Raw genomic sequence first — 12,939 nt, 5'->3', positions numbered from 1 at the left:
TCTTTGCTGAGGGAATTCGAACGGAGATCTTGAGTACCAACCTTCATTACTTTTTACTAGTGACCATTGTTTGGGACTATGATCAGGACCGGCTTGGCTTTTTCACTGTCACCAGGGGGCAATATTTACCTGGTTTTACTCGTGATCATTGTTTAGGACTATCATCAGGGCCGGCTTTTCACCAGGCTCTTTGTCACCAGTGGATGATAATACTAATTGTCTGTCTATTGGTTCTCTTACACATCCAGTTGCTGTGTCCTTGTTGGCCTTTCTGTTGTGTGCTTAGTTTTAAGAGGCGAGAGGCACACTGAGGCGAGGAGACCCCCGAGGCTACAAAACGCCAGGTATGAGGCAAAGGCACATGCCTTGTGAACACAAGGGACGCAGTTTTACAAATAAATTTGTATTTTCCCGATATTTTTGTGTGCAGTATTTCCCTTTTTTGGATTTTAAAGAGGGTAAGGTTTCAACGTTAAGAATATGTGGAGAAAGCGCATAATAAAGGAAGGAGAAGAAAAATATATAAATTGCATAGTTATGCGCCTTGCTGGTTGTGCCTTGTCTATAAGGGTCACTCAAAGCGCACCAACGTGTTTTGGCTTGTGCCTCAGCGAGCCTTTGGCTTCACAGGGGGGCTTTTTAAAACTAAGTTTGTGTGATGTGTGAATGTTTCTGATTCTAGGTATCTGATTGCAGAGGAGGCTAGTCATGATTGAAACTCCAATTGTTGCATGTAGCAAGGTATGTTGCATATCGAGGAGCCCATCTCTACAATGATTTTCCGGTTTTCACGTATGGTCTACCATATAGAATGAGATTTGCTTTTTTTTTTTTTTTTTGTTTTTTTTTTGTTTTTTGCAACAAGGGTTTTGAAGAATAAGCTTTTCTCGTAAATTGCTTTTTGACTAAATTGAGGGGGGCTACAAAGGATTATGTAGAAGGGTAAAACTAAGTGATTTGTTTGCTTAAGAATATCTATAGAAATAGAAGTGTGAAAATAAATAAATTGGTGTTCAGGTAGTAAAACACTTGCAATGCAAAAGCTGTGCGTTGTTAATTTCTATTGCTGCAGCCTACAAGACATCTTCGATTGTTTGTAATTGTCCTTTGTTGAGGTGATATGCAGATTACTCGTGGACCAAGATACGTAAGAGAGGATAGTAAATGGAATAGGCCGCTTCATTTGGCTAATCATATACCCAAATAGACAAAGTCGCGGGTGGTGATTTAAAACCCGTTTGTCATTCGTCTTGTGCCTCCCAGGCAAACTCCTTGCATTGTATAGTCAGTTTAAAATTATCAGACTTCGAACAAGCAGTCCTATAAGCCTATAACTAATCAGTCTGATAATGTCTAATTTGGAATCGCAACTAAACATTTTTACATGAGAAATAACACTGAACAAAAGCAGTTTAATAAATCTGGCTTATTGATGAAACTTCAGCAAATTTGATATCCTTGTACTTCAACAAATTTGATATCCTTGTACTTCATAAGATCCAGATATGGCACAGTGCAAGACATTTGTAGACGTAGCAAAACCAACTGATTCGACCAGTATGAGACACAGCTTAACTGTTTCGACCAGTATGAGGCTCAGCTTTCAAGGTCGAAATTACGCGACTTAAAAATTAGCCCAATTTAGTGATGAAACTAGTTTTTTTGCCCGTGCGTTGCACGGATATTAAAATAATGTGTGATAAATTTCACAATCAAATGGAATATAGACATATAGTACATGTTCAAGTCTAAGATTTTATGTATGCCGCATGACCAAAAAATAATTCCCGTTAATATAGTATTGACATAAGAATAAAAGATTGTTTGATTAATAAAATACTTTTTTTAGGAAAATAAAACTAATATGAAGTTTATATATATGATACTGGTGATAGTTTTTAGAATTTGTTCATTAATACATGTTTGTTTTTCAATTGGTCAAGGAAAACAATAATATCTACTTTGCATAATCAACTCAATGATGCAACAAATTTCCTTTCGAATAACAACCATAATTTAATCATTGCTGGATGAAATTGTAATTATGTAAAAATATTTAGAGTTAGTTGGAATGTTATATCTCCCGGTCAAACTATAGAAGTACGTTTAAATATGAACCAAATTCCGACGCAATACTACATGGCTAGGGCTGCTTATGATAACACACACACACACACACACACACACACACACACACACACACACACACACACACACACACACACACACAAGTAATAGTCTTGGCCCCCATATTCTCATTTGAAACAAAATATTTTTTCTTCCCTATTCACACACACGATCTAAAACAATCTCATCCTTTGAAGATCGATCCTTGTACCCGAAACTTATCTCAAATTTATCCAACCAAGTGAAAAACTAAACCCTTACTTCTAGAAAAATCCACCATCCAATGGAAACTAACCCTTGCTTTTGACAATGTTGTTTTTTTAGGAAAATAAAACCAATATGAAGTTTATATATATGATACTTGTGACTGAGAGTTTTTAAATTTTGTTCATTAATACCTGTTTGTTTTTTAATTGGTCAAGGAAAACAATGATATCTACTTTGCATAATCAACTTAATAATGCAACAAATCTCCTTCTTTAGAATAACAACCATAATTTAATCATTGTTGGGTCAAATGGTAGTTAAGTAAAAACATTTATAGGTAGTTAAATGTTATATCTCTCGGTCAAACTATAGACGTACCTTTGAATGTGAATCAAATTCCAACGCAATACTACATGGCTGGGGTTGATTATGACACCCCCTATAACAATAGTCTTACCCCCCATCTTCTTATTTGAAGCAAAATCCTTCACGCAAACCTCTATTTTTCTTCCTTATCCACACACATGATTTAAAACAATCTCATCCCTTGAAAGATCGATCCTTCTCTTCGAAACTTCTCTCAAATTTATCCAACTTCTTATTATTCATGTTACCTATGTGTTTTAATTCAAGTGATATTTTACTGATAAATAACCTTATTTATTTATTATCACTATCCTCGTTAAACTCATCACCCTCCATAAATGCACCCTCCCTCGACCCCACTAATTTACCCGCAAAAACAACCTTCTATCCACTACCACTATCACTACCTTTATGCCACGTTTTACATCTAAGAAGTCATAAATCACATTCACCTCCATAAAACACCAATCTTTACTCCAGATGATATGGATCCTCGTTTCCCTTACCGAAAACAATTTATTTCTCCTTCAACAAAGAAAGTTTAAGAAGGAATCTTCCCTCTTATCTCCTTTCCCTTCTAGTCTTTTACTCGCCCCCTGCCCTACCTCCATTCCAGATACTCAAACAAAGTGTTTGGGTACTATGTTTGTAAACTGAATATGTTTGAATAAATCTTACTTCCTCCATCTCATTATTATTGTCCCTTTTTCATCAAATATTATTATCTCATAATTATTATCCCGTAAAGATTAAGTTGAACATGACGAAAAAAAATGCAGAAACTTAGGTTTTGTTTGATAACGACAGATTCAACATTTTTTTTTTAGCATTTTGAGAGTTTTTTACACTATTTAAATAACAAATGTGCTATTTTGAGTGTTGATTATCGACATATTGAAATAGTAGATTGTCGTGTAATTTCATGTTTTACATTATGACCTTTAATTAGTATATTATAAGAAAATAAAAATTGAGTTTTTTTTTTTATGTCTGAGAAAATTAAAGTTCAAACTTTATCTTTATCATATTTATAATTAATATTTTTCACTTAAAATATATAAATTTAAGCAAGTTCAAATAAGTTAGCTAAAAGTTATAAATCACAAATTGTACGAAGCAGTATAATCATTTTTTATTAATATGAAATAAATGTCATAAACTTAATGAAAATATTAATGCGGCAGACAACTATTGAAGAGTCGGCAAGTACGTGACCCCCTTTTAGGTTTAAATTTTTTCATTTATTTTTATATTTTTGCCTAAAGGTGGTTAAATCATCGTATTATGAATGACGAATATGTCTCACTCTTCCCCAATTCGTATCTCTCCCTAAATTATAGTGATGATGTGCTCAATTTACACTAAAAAAAATATATAGCATCAACAATAATTAGTTTGCTCCATATAATTGAATAGTACCGTTTTTTATGCATGTAAATTTGTTAGAAGAAAAGTTTGAGAGAGACGGTTTTCACTATGTTAGGGAAAGACTACTCTTACCCTTTTATGTGTTTTTCATGACTTTTTTTTAATATTGATCGTTGCTTGAATTGAATTTTAACCTTATACATATTTCTATAATAAGTGTATCTAATTTACCTTTAAGCCTCATTCAAATCTATTTTATTACTCGTGGTACCATTTTTACTTTAAATTGTAAAACGATCGCACAATAAAGTTTTTCAAAACATTTACTCATTTGTCATAATATGTTATTTCGATTCGCAAATTAGCAGCAACTTTCTTTATCTTTTAATACTCCTTGAAAAATAGATATCAAACTTTGTACTTATCAATAATTTGTGAATATCTTATTTAAATTTTAATTAATATACTTTTATATAATGACAAATGAATGTAAATAATATAATAATAAATTATCAATGGAAAGTGAAGTGTATTGTGAGGGAAATAACTTTAAAATTAATAGGAGAAATACATATGACATTTGAAAAATAAACTTCAAATTATGTATAATTAAATATGACATCAACAATAACAAAAGACGTAGGGACATATTTCAGTGTTCATTTTACTCTTTACATGAGTAAAATTTCATGTATACGTATTATGCATGCACAATTGTCACAACCCAGTTCGACCAAGGGCCTTTTAGCCTCATAATACCTCATTTTTTTAATCGAAAGTTGTTATAAAATTGGATATTATAAATATATCAAAGGTTTTTTCCTTTTAATTTAACAAAAAGTGAACAAATACAAATGAATAATTTTTTAATATTAATAAATTGTAGATAATTAATTTATTTCCTGTTTCTAATAATAAAATTGTAAAATAATTAATTAATTCTCATTTTTAATAGGAAAATTATATTCCTAATTATAATAGAAAAATTTTAAATAATTATTTCACCTAATTCTAATAGTATAATTAGGAAAAAAAGTCTTAATAAATTGTTAATTTATTTCTATTTCTAATAGAAAAATGGTAAAATAATTAATTAATTATCATTTCTAACAGGAAAATTATATTCCTAATTATAATAGAAAAATTATAAATAATTAATTATCTTCTAATTCTAATGCTAATATTATAATTCGAAAAAAAGCCTCCTAATAGTATAATTAGGAAAAAAAAAAGCCTTAATAAATTGTTAATTTATTTCCTATTTCTAATAGGAAAATGGTAAAATAATTAATTAATTCCCATTTCTAATAGGAAAATTATATTCCTAATTATAATAGAAAAATTATAAATAATTAATTATCTCCTAATTCTAATGCTAATAGTATAATTTGAAAAAAAAGCCTCCTTTAGTTATATACTAGATTTAATGCCCGTGCGATGCACGGGCCAGTCTGTAAAATACTTCCTCGTACCTTAACCAAATGTTAGCTTGTGGGTAGTCTTTGAAGCGATACTGTAACTGTATTTTTTTTTCACTCATACGTGACTTTTTTGTTTGTAAAAAATAAAATATTATGAAAGTTTTTATAAAAAATATTTATATATAAATTTCGTATTTCAAATTCAAAGTTTATAAAGATTGACTACTAAAAAGTGAATCTAACCATCTGTTTGGATATGATTCGTTTTAATAAGATAATGTTGGACTATATAGCTGTTAGAAATACTCTCAAATTATAATAATACTCTACACCGTATAATAAATTTCTCTAGCCATACGAAGATAAAACTATGGATTTATAACGTCATTAATTAAAGTGCAGAAGTTAATGTCATCTACTTCAAATCGGCATATGTGTATTAGTGTATGTTCGATTTATGTAAAATAAGAATTCAAATAGATTAAATAATTAATATATGTGTGCATCAAAGATATATGACGATTCAAATGCAAACATAAGAGACGTATTTATATAAAAATTCTATTACAAATAAAATTCTCTCAAGTACCATGAGAAATGACGTTGTACTATTAGGACCCGGAAGTGAATTTTATAAGTCTTAGAGTTTGTGCTCATGTAAGTTTTGTTGATATAATTCTAGCTAAACTCTCCTCTTGATCTTATAGAATTTGAAAATTTAAGTAGTTTGTAAATTGAAATTCCTGCTACTCGGCGTTATTCGGGAAATTCGAGCTCTCTAATATCCATCTGGTTGAATGGCTGTATTCACAAAAGCCAGCGAGCTACAAATAATAATAAACAAATAGCAAAATCTAAGATTAATCGAGTAAGGATCTTTGCCATTGAGCAAAACACTTTCTACGTTTATGTCGCATATTCTGTTCTCTTGCCTTTTTGAAGTATTGTTAGCAGTGATTATCAAGTATCGTAATACGTAATACTCTACATTGCAATATTTCTCAAAAAATAATATTTGCTACTCAATTATACATAAGAATTATATAATCAAATTCAACTTTGCCACAATGAGGCATCTTCTCGTCAATCATGTGATGCATGAGCCTAAAATAAGGCCGGCTTGTTCAAGTTTTCATAAAACAATTGGCAGTTATGTCTTGTTCTTTTAGACTTAATTTCATTTTATTTAGTTTAGGTGATAATTTAGTTTAGTTTAATTCTAGTGCTATAAATTTGGTTCAGCTTAGGTCTTATTGGTTCTTTATTTTTATATTTTTATTTAGCTAAGTAAGAAAGTTTTGGTTCAGAAGAACATAGTCGTACTTATATTACTATGGTTAAATAGTTAATAGCTGATAAGCGTCACCTGGAAAAATGAGGATGATTATGACGTGAATTTACTATACTCCATACAATATACAAAGTTTTATATTTTAATCCTTAGGATTTGTATGTTGGAAAATCTTTTTCTATTTAATTTTTAGAAAGTTCACAATAATAAGTCTGTTAATTTAAAACCGAGCTCATTGCATACTACGAATGTCAGTTTCTGTAAATAGAGTAATTTATCTAGCAAAATGCATATTTCGTCAAAACATAAAAGTTAATTGTCTTGCAGAATTCTTTATTTGATTCATTGTCGGTAAAAACTCTAGAGAATCCCCGTCATCAACCTATCATGAATAAAGGTGGATGTTCATTAGCCATAAAATTTCCATTAATAATGCGTAGGAGGCGTAAGATAATCGCTTATTTTTCACTTCTGTTTCTTTTTAGATGACCACATGAAAAAATTAGATAACCTTCAAAGCATCCAACGAAAATAGTTTCGTATATACTCATATAGGAGTATATTAATAAGAAACCTATCAAATTTTCACAACTATAAAGAAAAAAAAATGCTTTATAGAAAATCATTTTAGAAGAAAGGGAAATCGAAAGAAATTGAGGTCCCTAAAATATATTAGGTCACTTCTTCCAGTTTCAAATTACTTCACATAATAATTTGAAAAATTAAACGAAAAGAAAAAACGGTGGACCGTGGGAGTTGTAGAAAGCATTGTCTAATGAAGTGAATATCATGAAAAAATCATATAAAGATTCAATCTACATAAATTACTGTTTTAACAAATCAAAATAAATAACTACTTCAAAAAAAAAAGAGTAAAATATTTACCTTATCATTAACAACTCTTTCCATTGAATACTTAAGAAAAAAATCACCATTGAAGCAAAAGTCCTAAATTAACAGTAATAGAACAGTCCTACCTTCACAATTATAAAACTATTATAAGAAAAAATAGAAAATCACCTTATCACCTTATAAAATCTTATCACTGCCCTCTCGTCAATTTGTATCTTGAAATCCTACATTCCTGTATATAAAACAAATAAATTAAAAGTTGATAACACAACAATGCACTAAATTTAAATTGATGACAAAAAAAATCATATGCTATGGGACGTAGGTACATAGAGGGTATTATATGAAACTAATAACATTAGGATGGTTGATGATATCATGGTAATTGATAACTATATATAGGTTAGATCTGCTAGGTGATAAGTTGAAAATTTATCTTTAGGGATACGTTTTCTAATAACAAATTAACAATATCTATTTATAATTTGCAAGTGTTTCATTAATATGGGAATACGTTTCCTAATAACAATATTTATCCATAATTTATTTTGTTGCAAGTGTTTCACAAAGGTTGGACTCTCTATAATCGCTCGAAAAAAGCTTCCTTTATTAATATAGATAGATAATAGTATAATTAGGAAAAAAAGTCGTAATAAATTGTTAATTTATTTCTATTTCTAATAGAAAAATGGTAAAATAATTAATTAATTCTCATTTCTAACAGGAAAATTATATTCCTAATTATAATAGAAAAATTATAAATAATTAATTATCTCCTAATTCTAATGCTAATATTATAATTCGAAAAAAAAGCCTCCTAATAGTATAATTAGGAAAAAAAAGCCTTAATAAATTGTTAATTTATTTCCTATTTCTAATAGGAAAATGGTAAAATAATTAATTAATTCCCATTTCTAATAGGAAAATTATATTCCTAATTATAATAGAAAAATTATAAATAATTAATTATCTCCTAATTCTAATGCTAATAGTATAATTCGAAAAAAAAAGCCTCCTTTAGTTATATACTAGATTTAATGCCCGTGCGATGCACGGGCCACTTTGTAGAGTCTATTGTAATACAATAATTTATTTTCACAATGTAATTAAATATTTCAACCACAAGATAAAAGGCTAATGCCTATCTAATAAATAAAATATAGATAATATATGTTTACATTCAAATTTTAAAGAGAATAAGGCTAAGACACACTTCATGACTTCATGTCTATTTTTTTTCTCTCTAATCTATTGTTTTCTTTTGTATTTCGTAATTTAAATAAATGTAATAATCTCTCACAATAGTTTTCCTAAAAATAAGACTACTGATATTACTTGAACTTTATTAAATAAAACCACTTGAAGATTATTGCAATTGTTAAAATTTTTATAATCGCTCAAAAAAATCATCTTTTGTATATATGTATAAGTGTAATGCAGGGGTCTAATGGAGTATGAATAATCTTTTGTATATATGTATAAGTGTAATGCAGGGGTCTAATGGAGTATGAATAATGTCTTCTCATTAGCTATATCCCTTCGGGGACTTGGAATAGGATACACTCCGTATGTATAATAGAAATGCAAATAAAACACGAGGAATGTAGTTTCTTAGAATTTTAAATGATAGGAGTAATAGATTGTTCAACTGGCACAATTTGCCAAAACTTAAACACAACCCAAATTTTCATCTTTATGGTTAGATTTTTAACAAAATTCTCTCTCCGCGTGGTTATTTGTTATTATTCTATTTATAGGTGTCTTGGTCATTTGTTTACCTTTTTATATTGAGAAGTTTTTTGAAGAATAGTTTGCTCATCCTTATAATATATTGTCCACTTGTCACTCAATAACAATACCCCAAATAATCCGCATCCATCTCCCTGTTCTTTAAGTTAAAGACAAAGGTAAACAAATGATAGGATAGAGGGAGTATGTAATACGGACAATTATGTTGTTAGTGATCTCGAGTATTAAGATTAATAAGGTAAACAAAATGAATATGCAAATAATAAAGTTACTCCATGTTGAAGATTAAAGCTATTAGACTTTCGTTACTACTCAAAGTCTTGTACGTAGGAATATATTTTATTAATAATTTTTTTTAGTTTCTCTTTTTCTCTTTTCTCTTTTCATTATCTTCTTATAATTATACATCTTTAAATAAAAAATAAAAAAACGGTTTCAAAAGTTTTGTTTTATTCGAGTGTTGTCGCATATATTCTACGTAAGTTTGCAATATAGTAAACCCTATTTGTTTGACCAAATTCAAGTTATCTACGGAGTATATTGTATGGCCGCTTACGTAAGTTGTGTTTATTGTTTTACATACTAACCTTTAATTCAAAGTAAGTCACAAGCATTACGTAGAAGTATTATCTTATTAGCCATTACTATTTATAATAATCTAGAATCTAGGACTCTTTGTAGTAAATAACCTGATTTTTTTTTAAGATTAATCGCATGACCTTTTTGTAGCTTATGTATATGTATATGTATATAGACTAACAAAAGACCACTCTTCATTCCTAAAAGAAGAACATAAATTTGAAATATCGTCAAGGATAAGAAATAAATCACTTCGACCCTTCTTGCGTTGCTTAAGAGCTTCAATGACGGTAAGGCAATCACTTTCCAGAATGACTCGATCACAACCCATTCTTCTCGCCTCATCCAAGCCTAGTAAAATGGCCAACGCCTCAGCAGAACTTGGTTCAAGTACCTCCCTCTGCTGCCAAGACACACCCCAAAGCACCTCGCCATTCTCATCACGCAAACACCTCCCAATCCCGTTCCCACCCCTTCTTTCATTCCCGCATCAACATTAAGTTTAACCATTTCTCCCGTAGGTCTCACCCACCCCCTCGGCATCTCATTCTCCCTAACCCCAACGTGCTCCGGTGCAACCTTCTCCTTCCCTCGCTCCTCCACCCCCTCACGATAGCTGTGACACCCTCCATCTCGCTGCTGCTCGTTAATAGCTCGCATATCACGCAACTCCGCACCCATGTCCCTCGCTCTACGGACTACGTTCTCCGTGAGAGGTGTATTTTAATTAAAGGTAAACACATAAAAGGAGAGAGGGTACTAATATAAGGAAAAATAAGCATGAAAAACATAGATACAATTTTGCAAGATTATGTCATGAGAAATTAACAATAATTCTAAATATACCACAAATAATTAAGGAGTTTATACTAAAAAATCTAACCTAATTAATAGCGTGATTGTCGTGAGCGCCATTAACAAATCCGAATTATTATACGTCGTACAATCCTGTAGTCAAAGACGTACAATCCTGTAGTCAAAGAAGAAAGTATGAGATTAATTACGAATACATAATATGGCAATTAACAATTTATAAGAATAAAACTACGTATATTATATAATATGCTAATGACGATAAACAACAATGGTCATATATATAATGAGATGACCATGATTGTATTGTACATCAGAAAGACAAAATATATACTACCACTAATAATCAATTAATCATAACATGTAAATAAACAATCACAAGCAATAGGTTAAGTTCACAAAGATGAAATTGCTTGAAGAACAAAACACTATCTTAGTAATTCGGAATTTGGGAGTAAGATTAAGGAGCCCGATTCTTTTGGCTTATATAGTTATGTGGAGGAGTAGTTTAATCATTATTATTATATCAAGGAAATAGTAGGTTCCTTGGACACCTCAATTCCTTCTTGAATAAGATTAGAAAAAAGCTTCCTTCATAGATAGTGTTTTAGTGGCTACAAATTACGTTGCATATAAATTATTCTACCATAATAATATATTAATAATAATTAATTTAATTTTATGTATTAAGCAGTCTATAAAAGTTGGACTCTCTGAAATCGCTCGAAAAAAGCTTCCTTTATTAATATAGATAGATATTGATTGATCGACTTGGTACCTCTATCCTTAAATAATAATTAGGCTTATTTTGCAGTACAACTTTGACGTTGAACAAGTGTTAAAATAAAGAAAAAGTACTTGCAAAATAATAAAAAGTATATTCAAAAAAGTTTGTAACGAAAAAAATATTTACATAATAAAAAAATATATATTCACAAGAAAAGGCTGTATCACAATACTCGTATTTTTTCAAGACAAAAAGTTGTTGAAAGTGAAAAAAAATAGTCAAAGTGACCTCTCGACTCTTGAGTATCGTGCAAAGTTGAGTGGGGAGATTTTTTTGGACAGGAGAGAGTAATAAACAAAATTAAAAGTTGCCAACTCGAATCTAAATGACGTGATCGGTGACTTAGGAAGAACGTAAACTCCTCCCGACCAGCATTCTAGTGTCCGGCATTTGATATCGACACACGTTAGAGTGTGGGACATGCGACAAAACGTTTTGGAGACTTATAAGCTTTGTCCAATTTCTTAAATTTATTTAGGCACGCCTCGTATAGAGTTGACGACGTACCTTATCAATAAACTCACATGATTTTAAATCGCCTCAGTTTTTCCTCACTTATTCACGAAGTATAGAGATGACAATAAGTATTACCATGTACTCGAAGATAATAATTAATAACCACCATTATTGTAAGAACTTCTAATTACTGTATACGTTATACCTAGTTGACACTATAAGCACATGAAGTAAAACTAAATAACTAATTACTAATCGTATTATACTAATTATGATTTATGAGTTTGCAATACTCTCCCTGTTTGAGTGAATAGTTTACATTTGTTTTATTGAATGAAATGCACATTGATGTTTGACAAATTCCAATTTCATTTACTAGGATTTGGTAAACCCTCTCTAGATTAAGACATACTCACAATATAACATGGCATAAGTTTTATTCAAGAATCCGGTTGGAAGGTCAAGCTTTTACATGTGTATCGAGAAGCTAACAAAGCTAGTGACTGGTTAGCTAACCAAGGTGTCTTGTCGTCCACAACCGTGATTCATCTCGACGACCCCCATGCGGCTCTCCGTACTATTTTACGCGAGGATGTTATGGGTGTTACAACCCCTCGTTTAGTTACTTAGCTATGGGCTCTGCCCTCTTATGTACCAAAAAAAAAAAAACAAATTCCAATTTCATTTACTAGGATTTTGTAAACCCTCTCTAGATTAAGACATACTCACAATATAACATGGCATAAGTTTTATTCAATGATAGATTCAAATATTGTGTTGTTAACCAGGCATGCATATGGAAACCAAGAAATATGGACGGGTTGAATTGATCGATAGACGATGAGCAGCCGTGCTGGTTTCTAAGTTGATGTTATTCCAACTTGACATGAAACATCACCATGAAAATAAAAGCACATGTTGTA

The 12,939-nt window shown here is 30.5% G+C and overlaps 1 long non-coding RNA gene across 1 annotated transcript; it reads left to right on the top strand.

The window, feature by feature from the left end:
• The first annotated feature begins 212 nt into the window (after window positions 1-212).
• Window positions 213-1,042, top strand: LOC141605906 (uncharacterized). Its single transcript, XR_012526524.1, has 3 exons — window positions 213-344; window positions 683-741; window positions 866-1,042. It is a non-coding gene; the product is annotated as an uncharacterized LOC141605906 (long non-coding RNA).
• The last annotated feature ends 11,897 nt before the right edge of the window (window positions 1,043-12,939 follow it).

Source organism: Silene latifolia, chromosome 10 (assembly GCF_048544455.1).
Source record: "Silene latifolia isolate original U9 population chromosome 10, ASM4854445v1, whole genome shotgun sequence".
Classification (NCBI taxonomy): domain Eukaryota; kingdom Viridiplantae; phylum Streptophyta; class Magnoliopsida; order Caryophyllales; family Caryophyllaceae; genus Silene; species Silene latifolia.
The sequence above is the reverse complement of the archived record's forward strand: the minus strand, read 5'-3'. Positions and strand labels throughout refer to the sequence as shown.